Raw genomic sequence first — 25,865 nt, forward strand, 5'->3', positions numbered from 1 at the left:
TAAGAGAATGAAAAGACAAGCCACAAAGTGAGGAAAATTATTTGCATATCAAACTTCTAACAAAAGACTTGAATATAGCATATATGAAGAACTCTTAACAAAACGATTCAAAAAATAGATAAAATTTTAAATAGGCACTTGTGCAAATAAATATAAATGACAAACACATGAAAAGATGTTCAACATTTTCAGTCATTGGAGTAATGAAAATTAAATCCACAATGAAATATTATGGCATACCTATTAGAGTGTATAAAAGTAAAACATCTGATCATACTAGTGTTGGTGAAGAATTAAAGCAAGAAGAATTCTCATATACTACTACTGAGAATAAGAATGTAGCAACCACTTTAGAAAATAATTAGGATATTTCTTAAAATGTTAAACAAACACCTAACATATAGCCCAGCAATTTCTCTCCCAAGATTTATGAAAGTAAATTTTTGTACAAAAAGTTCCACATAAACGTTCATAGAAGTTTTACGTGTAATTGCCAAAAACTGGAAACAACCCAAGGGTCCATAAAAAAGTAAATGGATAGACAAATTGTGGTTTGTTCATTCAACGGAATATTAGCAATAAAAATGAATTAACTTTTGATACACTTAGCAATATGAGTAAAGTCTCAAAATAATTATTCTGAGAAAAAGAAGCCAGATCTCTCCCCTCTAAAGTACATATTTTATGGTTACATTTATATAAAATTCTAGAAAATGCAATCTAATATATGGTGACAAAACATATCAGAGGTTGCTGGGGCTAGAAGACAACAGAAAAATATGGAAGGAATTACTAAGGGTCATAAGAAAACTTTTGAATGGGTTTTATGTATTCATTAACATGATTGTGTTGGCAGTTTCACAGGTACATACAAGTACATATGTCAAAATGTATCAAATTATAGAGTTTAATATATGCCATTTGTTGTATGCCAATGATATTTAAACAAGACTGGTAATTTTTTTAAATAAAATTAAAGGAAAATAAAATCAATGGGCATGTTAAATGCTAATTCTAACCTTATTGATTTTACAATTTATTCAGTGGTAATATAGTATGAACACCATTTAACCAATTATAAACTTTAGTCTTTGTGGTCTGTACTTGCTGATGATAATACAATGTGAATTTTTTTTTTTCTTCAAACACAGTAATGGTGTTTAGAACACCAAAGTGAATAAGGGGCAATTACATGGTAAATGACCTTTTCAGTTATTAAAATATCATCTCTTTTTTCCCATCTGGATGGCTTGTACCCGTGTGGTTAATATAAACATTTTTGATAGCTCCAATATGAAAAGAGCTATTTTTTTCATTGAACATACATGTTTGTAATACATTTTTTTAAAATGTTGGTCATGATGATCAGTAGAAAAAAAGTCTATGCTCTCTCTTTAAACAGTTTGCGTAAAAATAGTTTTTATAGCTCAAATATAAAATTCCTGCTTGTTTACTTGTATTACTTTCCAAAAGATTACTAGCAGATAAATAAATTCAAGAAAGAAATAAAAATATAGTGCTAATAGCATGTAAATGTAGAGAAAAGTAATAATAATAATAGAAAATGTATCTTGCTAAGGTAGATCCCTGTCATTTTATTAAAGCATGATAGCGTATGCACTCATTAACCCAGAAAACCGACAACTAAAACGATAATTACTTTTTTACCCTTTAACATTTTGTAGCTAAGTTTAATTTTACTTCAGAAATGTACTTATATAATCAAATTCCAAGATGTGTCCAAGAGTCAATAGCAATTTAGTTTTATTAGCTTCACCTTGTACTCCTAAATGTTATACAAGTATAATTATTTGTTGATTAATTTGAATCAATGACTTACTTTAAGTAATGTCTGAACACTTGTGTATCCTGAAGAGTCAGAATTATACAACAAGAAATAGCCTTAGAGTTATAATTCTGATGTCAAGTGCACATTATTTTATTCTAGTTCTTTGAACACTGTTAACTGGTGTATATTTGGCAAATGTCAATTAACAGGAATGTTCAATTAACCAAACGACCCAATTTTCTGATTATTTTTGGGTAAGTGGGTGCTTACTAAAATTTCAATTAAAAAATAATTGCCATGAATGTGACTTTTATTGTTTATATACCCCTGCCTAAGGAAAATAAAAGATCTCTGACCTGGAATTCTTTCTATCATTTGATGAATAGGGTAGTTTCCCCTGATATGTGTATCTTGAGAGTTGAAATAAAGAGTTCTAGTAAGCTCTGAATTTACAATATAGATTTTTATAGTGCATTGTATTCACTAATTAGTAATGCTTTAGTGATTTTAAATGTACATTATAGTAAACTTTATATCTTCATATTGTGCAGGTTATTAAGCTATTGTCTTTTTAGAAGAAGATATGTCTTTAGAGAGAAGGGGTTCCTTCATCCTATTTTATATATGGTTTCTGTCAGCTTAGTCTAGCAACCACCCTTCATTTGCACAGCAGCCATCGGTTCCAGCCTCTCTTTTCTTTCATCATTCCCAGAACCACTTTAATCAGGCCAGTGTAAAAGCACCAGTTTGCCAAAGCCTCTACCCTGTATTCTGAACATCTAGGGTTTGATAATCCTAGCATATTCCATTGATTCCTACAGCCCTATGTGTAATTGTTGTTTCCTCCAGTTGTTATCTCTGTGATAATTCAGTTTGTACGTTTGTGCTTTAAGCTCTTCAACACTTATGAAACTAATTCCCTCCATTAAATTCTCTTTGTTGAAATATGTTGTATGACTTTGTCTTTGCCAGACACACTATGTACAATTGATGTACAACTAAAGAAACATTCTTATGTACAACTAAAAAAAATTCTCTTTAAAATTTAATTTGTTATATATTCTATACTGAAATTAACAATATGAATCATTGTATGGTGACTGAAACTATAGAAAAATCTATTTCAGGGATTAAAATGAATTTAATTATAAATACTATTTATAAATAAATCTTAATATCAGTTTAATTATTGCTCCTCCTGATGAAGTCTTGCCATTTTTTCATGCTCCTTTATTCATCTGCAGTCATTTTAAGAAATTCAGGATTTCCACAACATCTTGTTTCCCCTTTTCTGAGCTCATCCCCAACACCTTCATTCGTGACTAGTCAGCTGTATTTGCCATAATTGATAGCTCCTTTCTCTTTGTTACTCTTTCTTCAATTGGCTCCCAGCATTGCAAATTTGTAGCTTTACTCTCACCCCCTTACTTGCCTCTTCCTGTCTCCTCTTTTCTGATTTCACCTCATCTACCTAACTTCTAAGGTTTTCTCTCTTTCATTATGCAATCTACATTTATTATTGTTATTATTTACAATGTGCTCATTTGGAAAACTTACCTGGTGATAAAAATCGTTATACACAAATCATTTGTTGTTACTGATTTTTTTTTTTTTTTTTTTGCTTTTGTTCAGTGACTTTCCTGGACTGATTATCTAAAGAGTATTTCCCTTCATGTGTGGCCACTGAAATCACTGCTCAGCCTTAAACCAACATTTTTACTGTGGGCTGTGTATCTGTGCGTGTGTTCACTCTTGCCTTTCATCCTCTGGCAGTTTACAACTCTGCCTCAGACTTTAGTTTTTGCAGTGACCTCAACATGAGCCAGAATGGAGAGAGCGGGGCCTCCTCAGACCCTTTCTGGACATGCTCACAGTGCTGCACATGCACATGGCCTCCGAGCTCCCCAGGAATGTGACGAAGCTTTTAAAATCCCCTTAGGGACACCTGATTCCCCAGACCTTCATTTATGGTTTTGGTCACCCTCCTTTTTGTTGTCACAACTAGTTTCCCCGCTTCAGACGATGTGATTTGAACAGTTGCTGCTCACTGTTTTGGACAAATGCGTTGGGGTTAAAGCTTTTCCGACTGAAGAAGATCTGAGGCAGCAAAGTGTAACAAGTCCTGCACATGGAGTGTTTCCATGAAGCTGACAGATAGTAGAAGTTCACTGTGGGTGGGGCTTTGTGGAGAGATTCAAGTCCCTTCCGCCCACTTCATTGCTTGCTCCACTGCTCTTACAAATTCGACCACTTTTTTTTTTTTTTTTACATAAGTGCTCCTCAGATTGTTGCAAAACTGCGGTTAGTTTCCAGAGTTCTGGAAAACATTAATTTTGACAGGTTTTTTTTTATATAACCCCCCAGAAATTTATTTTATCACAGTTCTGGAGACTAGCAGACCAAAATCAAGGTGTTGTCAGGGCCATACTCCCTCAAAAGGCTCTAGGGGAGAATTTTTCCTTGCCTCCTGCTAGTTTCCAGTGGTTGCTGGCAATCCTTGGAGTTCCTTGGCTTGTACACACATTACTCCAATCTCTGTCTCTACATGGCCTTCTTCCCTGTGCCTGACCTCTATGTCTTCAAATGTCTCTTTCTTTATAAAGCCATAGTTCTATTGAATTTAGGCTCACCCTAATCCAATACAACCTCATCTTAATTTGATTGCATCCACAGAGACCCTTTTTCAAAAGTAGGCTACACTCACAGGTAGTGGGGATTAGGAACTCAAAATAGCTTTCTGGGGGACCCAATCAACTCATTATAATCTTTAAGTTTTATAGAATCTAAAGTTGTGACAAAATTATTCCTAAACACATTCTTAGCTGCATTTTACAAGTTGTGATTTCTATTTCCATTATCATTTATTCAAAAATACTATTTGATCTTAACTGTGGTTGTTTCTTTAGTTAATTGATCTCTTAGAATGTGTTGCTTAATTTGAAAACACTTCAGAATTTTCTGGTTATCTTTTTTGTAATTTATTTTCTGCTTCATTCTTCTGTGATCAGAGATTATATTTCATTATTTGAGATCGGCTGAGATTCGCCTTATGGTCCATGTGGTCGGTTTGCTAAATGTTTTATGTGCTTTTGGAAAGAATATGAGTTCTGCAGTTGTTGGGTACATATGTGGCATTAGGTCAGTCTTGTTATGTATGTTCAAATCTGTATCTCTACTAATTTTTTTGTCCACTTGTTCTATCAGTTATGAAATGAGGGGTCTTAAAATCTCCAACTATTTTTCATGGAATTGTTTATTTCTTCTTTTACTTCTGTCAGTTTTGCTGTATTTGGGATTATGTTGTTAGGGCACATGAGTGTAGAAGTAATTTCGGCAGTTTTTGCCAGTATTCTGTTGCTTGTTTGAAAGATTAGATTTGCAGAAGCCCTTACTCTACCATTCCAAAAGTCCTGTTTCCCAAACCTTACTTTGATTTTTTTTAAATAACGGTATTTAAAGTTTGAGGATACTAAGAGACAGATACCAACATTTTTACTGTCTCTTCATTCCTTATTTTATTCAATACTATGCAGTATACAGAAATTTTTCACATTGCTTCATGCTCTCTGATAAAAGTGATACTTTTCAATGACTTTAAATTGATGTAGCTTACTTAATGTGGGGGCTGAGCATCTATAAATCAAGGAGTTTCCTTTTAGTTTATAGTAAAGCTTAATGGGGATGATTGGATACTTCTTTCATTAGAGGAAATTCCATTTATTATGTTTCTATGGGAGAAACTATCTACTCTTAATTACATTCAGCCACAAAAATGTAGCAGCACTACATCCTATTTTCTGGTCTTGCATCTAGACTCATTTCTGGAAAAGCTACAAAGATATGGTATCATTTTTGAAGAAAAATACACTTTAATCACCATCTGTTAATTCCAATGGCTTCAAATGAATAGTCAGCAGTATTTTCAGTATATGCTATACTTGAGTGGGAAGGCACATTCTAGTCAAATACAGGAATTTTACCGGTGGTCTCTTATTGGTCTAATAAAATGGAACTTCCCATAGAAAGATAAAGAGCAACCAGATGTAGACCAGGCAGAAAACTGGAAACTATCAGTATGTTTAGGCTTGGCTTACTCTCAACTAGTATAGCTCTCAAGATTCACGCAATCCCTTCCACCAAGTTAAGAGAACAAATAGGACTTCAGGACTAAACATACAGTTAGTAATGCAATATATTTATTGCTGTTGAAAAGCTTCTAATCATAGCTCCTTAGGGCCACTAAAGATTCCTTCACTCACCATGAGCTGACAAAACTAAAGACTCATCATCTGTTGCCTAAATAGCTGTGATATACCATTCAGTGGGCTTCCTGCTGCATCCAGCCCATCGTTGTATTAGATGAATAAACATGAATGGATTGATCACTTTCAAGAAAAAACTTATCAATGGTCTTCTCAGGAGAAATTAATGAAAATATGAAAAAATATATATTTTAAGAGCTTATGATTGTATAAATAATATAATTTTTGTAACCTAAACTATAACTATATTGCTTATCATACAGTAATTTTTCCACAAATCACATTTTTAAGGAATGCATATAAACGATGTTCATCTTATTAAAATTCCTTCCATGACATTTTTTAATCTATTTTAACTGTAATGCAAACTACTGTCTGTGATTTATAGAGACCTTCATTATCCAACCTTTGACCATACATTCTACCATTTTCTACCTTACTCTGCCACTTGAGCCAAATTAGGTTTCTTGGTGTTCATGAGCATACCAAACTAATTTGTACCTGACTGCTTCCTCTGATTGGAGCATTCCTCTGCTATAGTTTTATGTGGTTTATTACTTCACTCATAGGTTTCTGCTCAAATGTCACTTTCTCTTAGAGTGATTCCAGCCATCCTATTTAACATAGCAGGTAGTAATCTATGTAAGAAGAAAATGGATAAAACTGGGTGCTGAGATAAAATTTTACTTGGTTAGTGAAGGAATATTCCTTGGTTGTAGAGTAAGGTGGTATTAAAGCAGAGAACTAAATGACAAGGAGGAGTCAGCTTTGGGAAACAGATTACAGATACCGTTCAAGAAAAGGATAGGCTGAAACATAGGATATTGCCATAAATTTTGACATCACTGTTATTTTCTCACTCTGCTAGCTATAGTCTGTTTTTTAGGCTTATCCATGTATTATCCATCTTTTGAAATTTAACATAAATGTCATCTATGATCTAAAGCTTTCCGTAGCCCTTTTCCTGAAAGGTCTATGCTTCCCTATGCTTCCGTAGTTTTACATTTTATTGGGTGTAAAATGTTTAAAATGGTGCAGCCATGCGTGGAATATATATCTGATGAAGTCTTGTGGAAAGTCACATACTCTCATGTTTATTTATCAAAGATGGATTTATTGTCATATCCAACCTGAAGAACAATGATTTTCTTGCACTAAAATAATTATAAAACATTCTCATCATGTATACTTAAAAATAAAATAAGTCATTAAGTCAGTTTAGAAAGGTTCAACAGGGTTCTGATTTATCCCAAGACAATAACTTCTATGCTTGTATGTGTAGTGTGAATGTCTGTGTGTGTGTATATATTGAGAGTAATTCCATAAAGCCTGAAAATATAGATGATTATATATAATATCATCAGAGATGATAGTCAAACTGTAAAAAAAAAATAAAATGTTACCTATATTTCCAGGTTCAATAGGCATCCTTTATATAATTTATTTTTAAAAAAATACGTGAAGGGGCTTGGGGAAAGCATGTTTGCTGGTATCCTGAACTTAGTCTAAATATTGGGTTATCTTACACAGTGCTAACCATAGAAGATGTTAATAGATATACAAAGAAAATGAAGATGCAGAACAAAGAAATCAGAAGGAAATTACTATGAAAATAATAAGTAAAACAGTCAAACAGTGTTTTTAGTGTTTGATGGTAGCAACTTTCCAGAGGAAGAATGATTAATATCGAAATTTTAGATTTATGCAAAGAATGAAAAAAGCTTTTTGCAAAGAATAAAACAAGAAAAGAGGGGCAGTCAAGTCCAGATCATGTGTTGTAAAACAAACGAACAAAAAAAAACTGCATGAAAAATAAACTTTGTATAGCATTTGAAATGTAGGATGATGGGGAAATTCAGAGCAGAGCAGTATAGAGACATTTTCACTTAAAATACTATACTGATTTCAGAGTCTTACCAGTTTCCTAAAGAGAAAAAATTTGAATTGTTGGAAAAATAGAATTAAAATATATTATGCATGTTTCCATGAACTTTTCAAAGAACACTCATGTATTCATTCTTATATTTCCATGCAGTAATATGTGGATTCTCATGTAGTGTTCAACCACTAAAAAGAAAAAAAACCTGGACAGTTCAGAGAAAGAGGAAGATGAGGTTCTTGCTATGTATATCAGGCATTCCTTTTACTATACACAAACTTTCTAAAAATCCAAATTCCAGCTCAGGACTAATATTGAAATGCTTTTTATGCATATAGGCTTTTTATATGAAGATTCTTAGGCACTTGCTTAGGCTCTTAATTTGGATTGCCTGGATTCCAATTCACAATTTATCTATGTGATCTGTGCAAATAATTTAAGTTATCCAATTTTCGCTTTTTTAATATTTAAAGTGTGAGTATACTAAAAAGGTAAAGTACCCAAAACTTCATTGTGTGACATGAGACTCAAACAAGATAATTGATAGAAAAGTGTTTCACAGTGTATGGCATATAGAGAATTTTCAGAAGTGTGGTTGCCATTACTATTAACACATATTCTTATACTACATATTCATATGTAGAATGAGTTTATCATTTTTATCTAAGATAATAAAAAAGAATGTGTTAACTAAAATATTAAATACCAGTCTAAGATAGTTCTTGAAGGAAATTTTTCTGACCTTTATTTTTGTTTATATTCTCAATGCTTCACACAATGTCTTGCACTCAATAAATTCTTGCTCAACTGAACATAAACAAAGCAATGTTTATATTGATTATTAAAATGATTGCATATCTAAACATGTAAGTTTTTTTTCTCAGAAAGCCAAATTTTCCTTTTCAAAAAACAATCTTTGTGTACTTGTTCAGATTTCTTTTTGCTCTAAATCTAAATTCAGTTGATTCTTACAGAATCTTACAAATAAATAAATAAAATAGTTTTAGATTTAATGCAGATGTCATGCAATTTCTTTTTGTAAATAAGAGTTTCTTTTGATATTTTGAATGTTATGCAGCTGTTATTTATTTTTATATGAAGAATTAAGAGGAAAAACCTTGTGAAAATGGTTAATGTTTATATCTGTAGCAATTGTGTTTCAGCATTCACCAGGACTTATAATTACTTTGAAAACATTCCTATTTCTCTTATGCCTTTATAATATCAGTATTAACATTAAATGGAAGTACAATTTTATTTGTAAACACAATTCAGTTCATTTAAATATAGTAATAAAATATTCCGTATGAAACCATATGTCGTGAGTTAAATTGTGAAAGCACCTCCTCCAATATCTTGGAATCTTAACCTCCAGTACCTTGGAGAGAGTGTCTTAACAGAAGTAATCAAGTTAAAATGAGGTCATTAAAGTGGTCCCTCATCCAATGTGACTATTGTCTCTATTTAAAGTGAAGAATTTGGACACAGGGACAGGGAGACTAACACATGAACTTGAAAGCAAAGATCAGGGTGATGCACCAACATTCAGAGGAACATTAAGGATTGCCAGCAAACCACAAGAAGCCAGGAGAGAAGCATGGAACAAATCCTATCTTAACACCTTCAGAGGGAGCATGACCCTGCTGACACCACAATCTACAACTTCTGTAAACAGAGCAATAAATTTCTATTTTTTTAAGTCTCCCAGTTTGTGGTAATTTGTTACAGCAGCTGCAGGAAATTAATACCCCACATACTTGATGGTGCATACCATAGTCTGTATGACTGTAAGTGTATGACTAAATGACTGTAACTATTTTGGGAATGAATGAACTAAGTATCTCCTTAATCAAGAGAAATCAGGTGACAATTCTGAGAACATATTTTTCCAAGAGTTAGTGATTACATAACTTCCTTGTATGTTTATCTGGAACTACATTAAATTTGAAAAAAAAAAAAAAAAACAGTTTACAAACAACATATATATTATGTGAGTTTACAATCTTGATTTGGCTAGTGTATACTCTCTTTTCACATGATATATCATGTAACTTTTAATCTACAGTCCCTAGGAACAGATAAGGTGAAACAGCTTTGAATATCATGAAGCCTGTTGAGAGAATGAGATATCAGTCTCTATGTCTAAAGTAATGCCATACTGAGTAGTGATAATTTTAATGACAAAATGACTCATTTTTGCAAAATGGTATTAAGATTAAATTTTCTGACTTTGTAATGAAACCAAAACTTTGAATAATCATACCTATTGTTTTGAATTCAGAACTTTGGTTATATAATAAATAGTATTCCAGTGTTTCAATATAAATATGTATGGCAAGGGTTTGTTGTTTTCTGCAAGGCAATGCTTGAGTATCATACATTTTCATCAGTATTCCTTTTACTTTTTTATTAGAAAACTCCTGATTCTACACAACAGTGTACAGATGTGTCACTAAGTTCTAAAAAATAAAAAGGTATATAAGTATGGATCGCTCAGGTTAAAAATGTAATTACTTATAATATAATAGCTAGCTCCCTTTCTGCTCTTTCTGAGTGGTCTTCATAGAGCCCCAGTGGTAAAAATTACATTACATTTTATCTTGATATTCTATTACTTTCTATTAGAATTTTACCACTGATATATATAACCCTAACATATTGTTTATTTATCCTGTTTTTTGAATATTCTGTAGCATCGTATGCATTCTTTGTTGAGTTGCTAACTCAGTGCTATATTTTTGCGATTTACCCATGTTAATACATGTAGTGGTTACTTAACTTTCATTGCTAGCTAGTACACAAAAGCATAAACACACTGCTTTCGGTGAATATCTGTATTACTTCCTTTTTTTATTATGAACAATGCTACTGTGAACATTCTAGGGCGTGTATCTGGTACATCTGTTCAAAACCTTAGATATATGCCTTGGAATAGATTCATCAGGGTCATTTTGTACACACGTTTACTTTTACTGGGTGAGGCCAATATACTTTCCAAAATAGTTCTGCCAATTTACACTCCAAGCAGCAGTGATGAGTGTTCCCCATTGCTCCATATTTTTGCCTATTAGGGTTGATTCACTTTTTATATTTAATCCTATCTCTCGGATTTCCAAGAACATAAATTTTCCCCTAAAAGGGAAGTTCTGAGGAGTTCACATTTACATTTGGCTTTGATCATAAGATAACATTAAATTGTGAGAACTAGTGCAAAAGAGGATTAGAGTTAGAAGAAAATCACAACTGAATTAAGAAAATTACAAACAAGGTTGGGAGCAAAACTGTTTGGAAAATTGGATATCTGACAGATACCCTATTACATATGGCAAGATTATAAAGACCGCTCATTTCCTTCTTTCTAAACAATTTGAAAGCCTTAGGAATGTTTATCATTTATTTACATTTTTTTCTATTGTGAAATGCAAGTAATGTGTTGCAAATATATTTTTCATTTGTACCATATCTTTATAGGCCCTTTATTGTGTCTTTTGATGAATAGTGGATTTTAATCTTAATATAGAACAATTCATAAATAGTTATCTTTATGCTTGAACATTTTATGTCCTAAAAATAATCATTCTATACTCTCATCTCAGAAAGCATATTATTATCCCTGATTGCCATCTATTTTTTCTTCAGTTTTGCCCTTAACATTTTCATCTACATTTCACTTTTAACTATTTTTTCAAATCTATACAGTATAGAAAGAAAAAAAATTACATTTTTTTCCAAATGTAATCATTGTTATTGGTCAGCTTGGGCTGCTATAATAGAATACCATTAACTGGATGGCTTACATAACAGAAATTTATTTTAATGTTTCTCAAAGCTGGGAGTCCATGATCAAGGTACCTACCGGTTTGGTTCTCTGGTTCATCTAAACTTAATTACCTCCCAAAGCCTCATCTCCAAATGTCATCACATTGGGGGTTAGGACTTCAACATATGAATTTTGGGAAAGAGGAAACAAAAATTCAGTACATAGCAATAACCAATTATTCCTGCACGAATTATTCATTAGTCCATTTTTTTGTTTATTTTCTTTAGCTGAAATACTGTTATAAATAAAGGTTAATTATATATGCATTGGTTGAATTTTGGGCTCTCTACTCTGTTAGTCTATATCTGCAATAAATCACATTGGCTTAGTTATAGGTTTTTAGTAGATTTTGACATATAACGGAGGAGGTTCTTTCAACCTACTCTTTATCTACAAAACTATGTTAGCACTTCTTGCCCTAGAACTTTTGCTGTTAATTTTATGGAGATTTTTTAGTCTATTTTTTTAAATGTTATGATTCTAATTGGGATTGTGCTGAATCCATAGATCAAGTTGGAGAATTAAATCTTTTTAAAAATCGAAAATACTGACATTTCTTATCTCTAAGACAACACTTCATTTGAAAAGTCTTTTTTATAGATCATGTACCTACAAAGACATTGTACATATTTGATTTCTGTGTAGTTCTCTTATTTTCTTGTGATTGTAAATGATATCTCTTTAAAAATGTATGAATGGGGCCGGCCTGGTGGCGCACTGGAGAGTGCACTGCTTGGGAGCACAGCGGCGCTCCCCCCGAGGGTTCAGATCCCATGTGGTGACCGGTTCCAGCTCACTGGCTGAGTGTGGCACGGGCACAACACTGAGGGTTGCGATCCTGTTGCCGGTCCCCGGTATGGGCGCGACACCGAGGGTTGCGATCCTGTTACCAGTCAGTATAAAAAGACAAAAAGGAAAAAAAAAATGTTTGAATGTATTGCTGGTATATGGAAATACATATGTATATAAATCTCCTATCCAGAGACCTGTTCTTTTAAAATCTTACTACTTTATGTGTTTATTCCTTTGGGTTTTTAAAATAGAAATCATATCTACAAATGAAGAGGTTTTTATCTTTTCTTCCAATTTTTATGCCTTTTTATTCCACATTCTTCTCTTACATCAGCATTTAGAACCTCTAGTGAACACTGAATAATGATGATAAAATGATCCTCATGTAAAAATAGCATTTTATCATTTCATCATTAAGAATAATATTTATCACAAAGCTTTGATAGATACACTCTGTCAGCGTAATGAAACTATCAATCATTCCTAATTTGCTATGAGCTTTCTTTCTTTTTTTTTTTTTTTGTCCTTTTTTGTGACTGGTAAGGGGATCGCAACCCTGGACTTGGTGTCTTCCGCACTGTGCTCAGCCAGTGAGTGCACCGGCCATCCCTATATAGGATCCGAAATTGTGGCGGGAGCGCCGCTGCGCTCCCAGCGCTGCACTCTCCCGAGTGCGCCAGGGGGTCGGCCCTATGAGCTTTCTTTTAACCTTTGAATAGATTTTAAATTTTATTAATTATTGTTTACCATCTATTGAAAGTTTTGTTTACAGTAAATAATAACACTAAATACTCTAATATTTGACATATTTCCCCTGCATGAAATCAACTTGGTCAAGATATAGTATTATTTTAATATACTGTAATGAGATTTATTTTTTAAAACTGCACATACTCATTAAAGTGAATACTTTGCATAATTTTGGAAAATGTACACACCTTTTAAATATAATCCAAATCAAGACATAGAAAATTTAACACCTCAGAAATATTTCCTGTGATCTTTTCCAGTAAATCCTCCCCACACTTATAACCCCAAGTAACCATTAATCTGATTTATATCAATATGAATTATTTTTGCCTGTTCTAGAACTTAATATGTAGTCATAAAATTTATCATCTTTATTGTACAGATTCTTTCACTCAGCATAAAGATTTTCAAGTCTATTCATGCAATTTTGTGTATCAGAGATTTCTTCATTTTATTACTGTATTATCACTCTATTATATACCACATTTCTTTATCTATCTCCTATTTATAGATATTTGGGTTGTTTCCACCTTTGGTTATTATGGATAAATCTGCTATAAACATTGTGTGCATGTGCTTTAGGAATACATATTTTCATTTTTCTTGAATGAATATTTAGGAGTGGAATTTCATATGGTAATTACACATTTTACTTCATAAGAAGTAAATTTGTTTCCAAAGTATTTGTATGATTGACATATCCATGAAGAGCGTATTTAAGGTCTAGTTGTTTCATATGTTCAATAACAATTAGCATATTCAGTCTTTGTTATTAAATATTTTAGTTGGTGTGAGTTGGAATCATAATGTTTTAAATTTTTAAAGAACTTTTCTCATAAAGAACGTATTGAACATTTTCATGGTCATTTTGTACAGAGAAGTGTATATTAAAGTATTTATCCACTTTCTTCGGGTTGTTTATTTCATTATTACTAAATTGTAAATTTAAATATTATGTAAATAATTCAAGGTTTTATTGGATATATTGTCTTAGTATTTTTTGTCTTTCTGTTTCATTACTTAGTAGTGTCTTTTTATTAACAAAAGTTTTAATTTCAATAAAGCCCGATTTTTTTTTTTTCATTTTTTTTTTCCTTTTTGTCTTTTTTACTGACTGGTAACGGGATTGCAACCCTCGGTGTCATGCCCGTACTGGGGACCGGCAACGGGATCGCAACCCTTGGTGTTGCGCCCGCACCACGCTCAGCCAGTGAGCGGGAACCAGTCTCCACATGGGATCTGAACCCTCGGCGGGGGAGCCGCCACGCTCCCAAGCGGTGCACTCTCCAGTGCGCCACCGGGCCGGCCCTATTTTTTTTTCATTTTAACATTATTTATTTTCTATCCTGAAAATATATATCTTTCCCTAACTCAAGGATGTAGAGATTATTTTCTCTGCTTTCATCTAGATTTTAGAAGTTGTACAGTTTTATGTATGTAGTCTTTACTTTCAAGACTATGATCCTTTTTAAATTAACTTTTGTATACGTTTTAAGTTAGTAAATAAAGCTATTTTTTTCCATATAAATATAGCCTTATGGATAATTTTATGAGCCTAATCTTTATTTGCATATTTACCAATATCTGTCCTCAGACCTCTTATCAAGGATCCTTTTCCTTCTGACTGAAGAACATTCTTTAGATTTTTAAAATTTTAATTAGATTCAATTTTTATTGCCTGAAATTTCTTCATTTTCCACTTGCCTTTGAAAAATAGTTTTGATAAAATACATTTCTAGGTTGACAGTGTTTTAGCTTCACAATTTAAAGAAAATAACCTACTTCTAAAGTTTTTATTTGCTGTCGAGTTTTTACCAGTCCATTTCTTTGTGGTTAATAGATATTTTTTGTTGTTGTCTGTTATAGTTTTTTATATTATGAATACAAGTGCAAATTACTTCTTATTTTCTCTAGTTAGTATTATAATAGGGCTTTTTGAATCTTTGAATATCTGTCTTTCATTAATTCTAAATCATAATCTCATTTCTATTTTTTCTTATTCTCAAATCTGAGTAGAATTTTACATTCTCATCATATAGTTCTTAATCTTCTTTTTTCATACCCTCCATCTTTTTGCCTTGTCTGTTAAGCTATTTATTTTTTGTTTTAAAAAAATATAACAATTTTATTTTTTATTTCTATTTTTTTTGGTTTATTGTAAAATTTCATTGCTTTTACCCTATTCTTTAGTTCTCTGTTTGTACTGCCATATTTTCCCTCATGTGTCTTTAAATATATTTAGCTAAGTTTTAATAAATATTATTTTTCTAAACATTTTGTTTCCTAAAACATTCCCTTAAGATATTTTTGTCTGCTTATTGTTTTTGCTGGTTTTAATACACCATATCGTGTGTCTTTTTGTGGGTTTTTTTTGTGTTTTATGGCTTTTGATTTTGTAGATTGTATTCCTTGGCATTCTTTCTGAGGAAATTTTTTAAAGCTGGGGCTGAATTTGTTTCTGCTGGATAATCCTTTTTTTTCCCTGTTGAATAAGTAATGTTACTACCAATCTCAGAGCGTTTTAAATTAATTTATCCACTGGAAGTATTTCAACTGCATTGTAAATTCATAGATTTAACTCATGTCAGGGTTAGCTGCGCATGAATTTCCATGGGATTTCTCCCTCTGGATTATTTAGTGCCCCATTATTTAGTGAAAAAAGTAAGTTTCTATCTTGTTCTTTAAAATAGTTCACCTCTACCATGACATAGATCCCTTTTTTCTTATTATATTCTTCACATTGGGTAGGATCTATGCTTTTTATTTTGTCCCCCTTTTAGGATGTCGGAGGTAGAAGTTCAATTTCTCAGGAGTTTGGCTGAGACTGTCATGCTGAAAGGCAACACTGTCCACCTTTTACCTCCTAGAATACCTGCTTATTCTTTCTTTTGTCTTCTGTCAATTCAGTATGCAATGTAGTTGATTTTCATGTCCCTTTTCTAATTCCTCTGCCGCCCTCCCCCCCATCAACATCATATCTGTTCACTTGTCTTAATAAGTTCAAGCAATTGTTGTGTCTTCTTCCCCCCTCATTTATGTTTGTATGTTTGTATATTTATTTATTTATTTTTAGCTCTCCAATGTGGTATATCCACACAGAAAATTTTGAAAGGAAGTATTAAACTGTTTTATCCCTAGGATAATTTACTTTTTAATTATGAGAATCATCTAGGCAGAATATTAATTCACTCTACATGATAAACAGTTAAGCGTTCATTTTAAATCACCTAAAGTGTAACCATTTAAATTAATTTGTTGATTATCAAGAAAATTATGTTAGCCTTTTACAAAATATCTGTTTAATACATAATAATATCTATTGTTAAAATTATAATCTGAAATTATTTAATTCTAAAAATAAAATATTACAAAAAGTTTTTTATTTATTTTACTTTATTTTTAACATCGTATTTCTTTAATTGCTGGTAATATTGTTTCTTTTGTCCTTAATAGATTTATGTCTTCTTCACACATTCCTTTTTTTTTTTTTTTTTTTTTTTGGTAACATCATGGTCACGAGAGGTGATTCTTAGCTTTGTATCTCATGAATATTCATAATGCATAAATAAATAATAAATAAAAGAAAAAAACATTTAATAGTTAAATATTTAGCAGTAAACATTAAAAGATAGAATTGGATTATTGGATTACATTAAATAATTTATTTCTAAAATTAGTAAATTAATATTTATTTATCAACAACTTTGTAAAGTAATTCTAGCTACCAATTACTATATACCTTGTGTTATCTTAAGCATTCCACATTAATATCTTCATTTAATTATCATAATATACTTATGAAGAACAGGCCCCTTATTATCCTCATAACAGAGATAAAGCAACTGAGGCTAAGAAAAGATAAATGTTTTATGGAAGTTTATAGAGCTATTATGGAAAACTATTATAAACTGTTATAAACTCATGTCTGTTTTACTCCATAGTCTGAATGTTCAAATACTACATTATGCTACAACTTTGCATAAAGGACACTGTGTGAAACATTAAGGGTGATATATAGAAAGATCAAGAAACCTATCATTTATTTGATGATACACATATAATATTATACATAAAACATATATAATTGTATATATTTTATACACACACACAAATATATATATATATATTATATATATATATATAATATATATATATATATATTTATTTATTTTCTAGGGCTGTTCTAACAAATACCATAGCTTAAACAACAGAAATTTATTTTTTCAGGTTTGGAAGCTAGAAGTCCTAGATCAAGGTATTGGCAGTGTTGGTTTCCTCTGAGGGCTCTCTCCTTGGCTTGTAGATGGCAATCTTCTTAAACCTTCACATGATCTTCCCACTGTGTGTGTTTGTGTTCCTAATCTTTGTTTATAAAAACACAAGCCATGTTAAATTAGGCTGCCTGGGTTGAATGTCTCCCCAAAACTTAATCCCCATTGTAAGTGTTCAGGATGGAAAATCCTATTATGGAAATTGAAAGGTGGGTTCTTGAAGAGGTGATTAGATTGTAGGATCACACCATAAAAAATGGTGGTCATGGGTCTGGTTTGGAGGGTTTTAAAAGGGGAATGAATGAAGAGGTTAGCCTCTCTCACTGCTCCACCATTTTCACAATGTGATACTCTGCTGTCACTGTCACCACCACCAAGGCTCTCACCAGATGTGTTCCGTGGACTTTGGACTTTCTGGCCCAGAACCTGTAAGCAATAAATTTTGTTTTCTTATAAAGCACCCAGTTCCATGTATTTTGTTATAAGCAACAGAAATGGACCAATACATAGTCCCACCCATATGACCTCATTTTAAATTAATTATCCCTTTAAGGAGCCTATCTCTAACCACAGTCACATTGTGAGGTACTAGAAGTTAAGACTTCAACATACGAATTTGGAGGGAACACAGGCAGTTCAGTCCACAACTATGTATATATGGATATATGCATATCCATAGAATGCAATAAATAATATCAGAATGTATAATGATAAATGATTAATACTTGCCCATGTCATCACTTTGAAAAAGGAATGACTGATAATTTTAAATATGATTTTAAGGGAGGCTTCACAGAGGAGGCTGACTGGCACTAGACATAAGAGATGAGAGTGACTGTGATGAAAGGGAGAGACATCTGTGCTGGGAGAACTGTTTAAATGAGACACTGAAATGGGAAAACAGGAGCTGTATTCAACTGACAATGACCGCCTCTATAAAGGATTTGTTTATGAAGTGATGAGAGAGAAGGGCAATTTGGTATCAATTAATAGAAAATTGAATTTTAGAATAAGGTAGGTTTATGTTGTTCAGAAGGAAAATAATAACTGTTTCAGTTTTTTGCTTATTTGTTAGTTTTCAGCTGGTCTTACTGGATTCTTTTCTGCCTCAAAGGAATAGCTATTCATTCTCTTTCCAGAGGTAAATCACTCTACTTGCATACCATGAATCACATCCCTGCCTGAAAAAATTCTGACATTACTTGCATCTATCTCTGTATTCTTCATTTTTTTTCCTTGTCATTACTTGTTTTCTTAAAATTCAGTACCCCATCTTTTCAGGAAAAAATAATTTCCTTTCTTTTGGTCTTACAATTTTTCTTGCTCTGAAGTCTGTTATGAATAAAACAAAACTTTGCTTTCACTTTCTCAACTTTTTTTCACTCCTCTTCCTTCTGCTCCTGGCTTCATCTCCCATCACTCTATGAATACTATCCTTTGTAATGCCCCAAATTGTCAGATATCGTGATATATCTTCAGACCTCTAGTAGCTAACAAAATGGTCACTACCCACTGTCTTTAATTTGGGCTTGATAATGCTTTAGTTTAACTTCAAATTCCAGACATAAGAGCTTCTTCCTACGCCATGTTAATAATAATGAATAACTTGGGGGTAGAGGGAAAAGTTTCCTCACAGGTGATCCAATGATATAGAATGCTAGAACATGAAGGCCAAAGATGTGTTATTTTAAATATACACATACATACACACAAGGGAGACTTCAAAAAGTTCATGAAAAGATCAAATTGAAGATAAAAATAAAATATATTAACATTGTTTCTCAACATAAGCTTCATCAATGCAAGACAGTTTTGTAAGTGATGATACCAGCCGTTTAGTCCATCCCTAAAGAACTAAGGGTCCTAAAGTTTTAGCAATGTCAATACAGTATTTTTTTACATTATTAACTGAATAAGAAAAATAGGTGCCCTTTAATTATTTTTTAAGATTAGGAAATAAAAAGAAGTCAGAAAAAGCCTGTAGAGCTAGAGCTAGGGTCTGGAGCTCACAGACCCCTCGAAACCATTCACAAACCCTTCACACGCAGGTCTATGAGCTAGGTAACCAGCAAAAAGGTCCTTGGAGCCTTGGTTGAAGAAGGAATAGTCTTTATTCAGCACACACACGAAAAGAAGGAATAGTCTTTATTCAGCACACACACGTCTAGGAGGTAGGCAATACAAAGGAGAAACTCAGAAACTCAACTGCTACCAGCAAAGTCCAAAGGAAAACTGAAACTCAGCGGCTTCCAGCAGAGTAAACATGCTCTGTATTTAGACAGGAGCTCTGTGGGGGGCCAGCTCTGCTAACTAACTGAAAAACACACAATAGCAATTAACTAAAAAGATACATTGGTGTACATGCGCAGTAACTCCACCCACGCACAACTTGTTTACAAAGAAATGAGAATGTGCTGCTCCACACCCCAAACAGACCTGAGCTGAGGGAGCCTGACTAAATTATCCTATTTTCCCCTCAAAGCCATATCAGGACAATGAGATAGATGGCTAATGAATTCTCATCAAAACTCTAACAAAATTTCTATTGTTTTATGAGAGGAATGAGTAGGAACATTGTGCTGGTGGAGTAGGACTCTGTGATAAAGCTTTTCTGGGCATTTATCTGCTAAAGCTTTGGCTAACTTTCTGAAAAAAAACTCTCATAATAAGTAGATTTTATTGTTCTTTGGCCCTCCAGAAAGTCAACAAGCAAAATGCCTTGAGCATCCCAAAAAACTATTGCTGTGACCCTTTCTCTTGACCAGTGTACTTTGACTGTACCATTTCATCCTCTTGGTAGCCATTGCTTTGATTCTGCTTTGTCTTCAGGGTCATAATAGTAAAGTCATGTTTCATCTCCTGTTACAATTTCTTGAAGAAATGTTTCAGGATATTGACCCACTTGTTTAGAATTTCCATTGAAATCTCTGCCCTTGACTGTAGCTGATATAGACACAACAGTTTTGACACCCATCAAGTGGAAAGTTTGATCAACATTAATTTTATAGTCAGAATTGTGAAAGTGAGCCAATTGATATGTCTATGGTGTTGGCTACTGTTTCTGCTGTTAATCGTCAGTCCTTTTCAATTAGGGCATGAACAAGATTTTTTTTTTTTTCACAAATTGATGTGGATGGTCTGCCACTGAGGGCTTTATCTTCAACATCTGTCTCATTCATTCTTAAAACTACTCATCCATTTGCAAACTGCTGATTTTTTTTTTTTTTTGTAGGTGGGGCATTATCCCCATAAACTCTTAGTGAAGCATCAACTATTTCATCATTTTTCTAGTGCAAATTCACCATCAATTTGATGTTTGTTCTTCCTTCAATCTTAGCAGAATTGATGTTGCTGTGCTAGGAGCCCTTTTCAAACTGATGTCTTATCCTTCTTAGTGCTGCAAACTAGACATAACAAGTCAGTATGAGTATATTCTGGTACAAAAATATCTGAAATCTATACATAGTTTTTTTCATAATATGCGTTTTCCATGAACTTTTTCAAGACATTTTGTATAGCACATGTCTTTGTGTGTGAATATAAATGTATTTTTTTAATGCCCCAATGAACAAACTGCCATTATAAGTTGTGTGAGGACTGCTGTGCTGGGGTCTGTGTGTGAGTTATAGGCAAGCCAATTGAAATGCTTCTTCAAAACCACTGGCTCTGGCACTCTGCATGGAAGACCTCCTAAATAGGGGGCTCAATTCCACTCTCTTTTGTTCCCTAGTACAGTTCCTTCTCTTTGTCCTCACTCAAGAGTTTTCCTTTAAATATATTCATCCATACATAAAGCCTGTTTACCCATTTGAAAGAGATGATAAAATAGCTGGTAAGCCACTGTAATGCTTAGATGAAATTTCTTCTCCCTCCCTAACTTCCTCTTATCTGATCACATTTGACACAGACTTTATTTCAGGTCCAGTGACACTAACCACCTCTTGGTCTGTGTGTTTATCATTCTTCTCCTGCCCAAGGACACTCGTATACACTGTTACTTATATTTGAGTGATCTGACCTCTCTCACCTTTCATTTCAGTTCAATCTGTACTTCTTCCTGAACACTTTTTCTAACTTCCTTATAAAAGAAAGATTTCTCATTTTATTTGCAATGTAAATAACTTCTTTTTATGGAACTTACCAGTTACAATTGTATTCATATTTCTGTGGTTAGTATTCTCTAAGTTTCATAAAAGCATGTTGTCTATTTTAGCTCTTTTCATATCCAAAACCTAAGACATAGCCTGCCACAATAAAGTGGTTCTGAATGAAAGAATGAGCCCCAGTCCTTCACAACAAAAGAACTCTTTATCCTTCTCAGAAGAGCGTTTTTGTCTTTTGAAACACAATGGATGGTCCACCCTCTTAGAGAGCAGTAGAAATGATTTCATTTTCTTCTTGAGTTATCTGAAAGGACCAAATGTCCACTCTCATGAACAGATTAAATGTCTACTTTCTAATACAGAAACATTGAATAAAATGATCTCTTTTTACTTTCTCTTTCTCTCCTTCAGACGTTCTCTCTGTCTTTCTCTCCCTCTCTTATTCCTATGACTTGCCATACAATTAAATAATATAATCCCTTTCCATGAAAAATTTTTTTCTTCTGTTCTTTTACATTCACCCCTAGTCTTCTTCCCACCTCACCAACTGCTCTATACCAAACTATTTAACTGGCTTTTGAACAGAATTATTTGTATTGTTCTTTGAAATGGAATATAAACAGATTATTTTCAGTCTCCTTTTAGTTTCAGTTATCTTTAATAATTATATATATATTCATGCATATGTTAATGAATATTAACTTTCTAACAAACTTGAAATATGGTTAGACAAGACATGTGCATGCACACACACGTAATTCAGTTATCAAGGAGAATGCATTGACAAAATTTTATTTTATTTTTTAGAGAAAAAGGTAGAGTATTTTTTTTTTCCCTTGATGATATTTGGGAAGATACAGTTAATAAGCATTTGACAGTATAGTATCTTCTCCTCAGTAATTTTGGTCTTGGAATCACTGGAAGAATGTAAAATGGGCAAAAACATTCTTACTTAGCAAAATGGAAATTCCAGTACTGGGGGAGGGGACAAACAATGCAGTGACACAAGCCCAGTGCAATGAAGATATTTTGATAAACATTTCAGAAAGTTTAGTTTTTGCAGTTTCTCAACATAATAATCCATTTGTCATACAAGCCATATTGTAATACATAAATACGATATACAATAAAACCTGTAAATATGATCTAAACTTTAAGTTTGAAATGTACACTTAAGCATCTGGTAACCTTATATACTTATGATAGGTTTGGCATCTATAGACAACTTAAAATAAATAACATCCACCCATGAACTCCAGAAAATGTACACAGTATGTCTTTCTACTGGAGGGGTGAAAAGGAAAAGCTTCCTCCTTCACCCTTTTAAGTTTTACTAAAAATGACCTGACAAAAGGCAAATTACTAGGAGAAAAAGGCATACAAATTTATTTCAGTGTGCATAACTTGAGGGAATTGTAGAACGATTACCCAGAAACCCAGTGAGGTCCAGATGCTTATATACCCTTCTCCACAGGAGAAGAAGAGATGGGGGGTATAGGAGCAAATAATTTTTAGGAGTAATGAATAAATAAAATCCTTAGAAAATGGAAAGTAAATAATTGTCTTTGGGAATTGAATGGGATGAGAGAACAAACAGTTTGGAATAAACTTCATCTGGGCTTTAGGTGTGGTGTTTGATTTTCAGTCTCTTCCTCTGTGATATGAGCTTTAATTTTCTCTGGTTAATTAGCTTTCAGGAGACGGATTGAATGCAATTTTCTTCTTCTTTGGTGGGTTTGGTTTCTAGGTAAGACAGACAGTGTTAGAGAACAGCTGTGCTTTGAGAGAGACAGAGGATTGAGAGATGGTGGGGGAGGAGAGGCCAGAGAGAGTTTGAGGCTGCTTCTTTAGATCAGCATGTCAAAGTGCCATATTTGGGGGCATCATTTTCAAAGCGCCAACACCACCCTTACATCTTGCAGTAAAATAATAGATTCTTATATGCTGTCCTCATGTCTACCATAAAAAGAACATACAAAGATAAATATTGTGTCAATGTGCCATTTTAAGCACTGGAAGCCTGAAAGGAAATGTTCTAAGAGAACAGGCATGCAGATGATAAATAGACAAACTCATAAAAGGCAAGGGAATGATGGTCCCCTCTTAACCAGCTCCTTGTACTTTTCTATACTGTAGCCAAAATGATGATTTCAAAATTCAAATTTACCATGTCAAACTCCACTATAGAAAACAAAAACAAAAACAACTTTTGATAGCTTCCCATTGCTCTTTGGATAAAATATGTAGTCTTTAACATAGTCCATATGCCATTGCATAGGCTAGTCCCTCACTTTCTCTCCAGCTGTATATCCCAGTGCTCTCAACTGTGGCATTGGTATGCCATCTCACCTGGCTCTCCAAAGGCTCTTTGCACGTGCTATCCTTACTCCGTTCCTCATCCCATTCATCTAGTTAACACCTATATGTTACTTATATTTCAGGATAGGAGTGATTCCTTAGGGTAAGTATAGGTCATTCTCGTCTCTTTTATACTTTTACATCAACTGGTTATATCCCAGTATTAATTCTGTCTGTAAACATGTTATTATTTTAGTGATGATTTATTTAAAAAGAGTGTTTGGCACTTTTTCTAGTAATAATTACTAGAAAAAGAAGAGTCTGTATTTGTTCACTGTTGTATCCCCAGCACCAACTACTTTCAATTGGTCAAAAAATATTTTTGCAATAAGTGAACTGGCTTTAACAGAGCTTAATTGGAAAACATAGGAGAAACAAACATTGGCCTATGAAGCTTTGATTTAAGGCCTCTGTGTCTTATGCTGGAAGATAATACATTATTATTTGTTTTTAATTTACTGAAATAATCTTTTTATATTTTTAAAATAAAAATATGATTCTGAATCCTGTGGTGTTACTCATGGTTTTCTAGTAATATGCAAGGGTACTTTAAAAAGTTTGTGGAAAAACAGAAGTAAAAGATAATACAAATCTTTCTATAAACTTTTTGAAGTACCCTCACAAATATATACATGTGTATTTTTATACACACATGTACATATGTATAGAAAAAGTAATATCAGTATAAGTCCTCAATTAAAAAATTCCTAAAAAGCTGCATTTTTATATTTATAGTTTTTGTATTTCTGCAATTTCAAGGTCAACTCTATAAGTTAACATTATGACAAAATGCTAAAAAGCAGTAAACTTTGTTTTATACATAGTGGATAAAACTGAAATGACTTTGTTTCAAGAAATACAATTATTTTGTGTCATAATGGGTTCAGAAGTCCAAGAGTGAAATGGGATTTATTTTCCTCTCATTCTGCTACAGCACATTCCTCAGCTAAATGAACTCAGGTTCTTGTTTTTCATGAGTTTTAAAAGTACTGCCATAAAAAGTGCTACTTTCAGTCAGAATGTCAATACCTGGTGACTGCATTTGGTTAATGCAATGACATTACTGCCCAGCAATACCACCTCATAGAGTCTAGTTCTTGAAATGACATTAAAATCAATGTATTTCATAAAATTTGATCAGAATTAAAAATGTTGCATGTGGTAATGTTGAAATACACATAACTCCTATAAGGAATGGATATTTTGACATCATTTACTCTTTACAATCAGGTGTAATTTATCTTTATATCGCTAAAATGGTCTCTATTTTTTAAATCAAGCATGTTTAAGTTCTTCCCATGCATGATTTTATATAATGAAAAACAAGGGGAATAATAACAAATAATTTACCTTTTTGAAATCATGTGTTTTAAAGATCTTTAGGTCAATGTTCTTGGAAAAATTATCAGAATTCATTCATGTGTGAATAATGGACAACATGCCCTCAAAATGACTAAAATTTTAATGAATTAAGGGATTTCAGTCAGGGAAGGAGATTTTTGTCCCACCAGAGGAGCCTCTTATTAGAATATTAAACAGCATTTTTGTTTTTTTGTTTGCTTTAAGGGCACTAAGAGTACAGAGAGAACTGTCAACAAAGTCTAGAAATTAAAAATACAAATAAACATATTAGGGTCTCCTGACCATCTCTGTCAATCACTTGTCAGCATATAAATGAACATTTGTTGAAACACTGTTTTAAAAACACATCTAAATCTAGGAGATACTGTGTGATTCTCTTTATTCTGGAAAATAGCATTAAGACCAAAGGCCCTACATATAATGATTGGTTGTTATTCTTTATTCAAATAACTGCTTCTAGGTGATGCACCCTTAGAACT

This window comes from Galeopterus variegatus, unplaced genomic scaffold, assembly GCF_000696425.1.
Source record: "Galeopterus variegatus unplaced genomic scaffold, G_variegatus-3.0.2 Scaffold2049, whole genome shotgun sequence".
Lineage (NCBI taxonomy): Eukaryota > Metazoa > Chordata > Mammalia > Dermoptera > Cynocephalidae > Galeopterus > Galeopterus variegatus.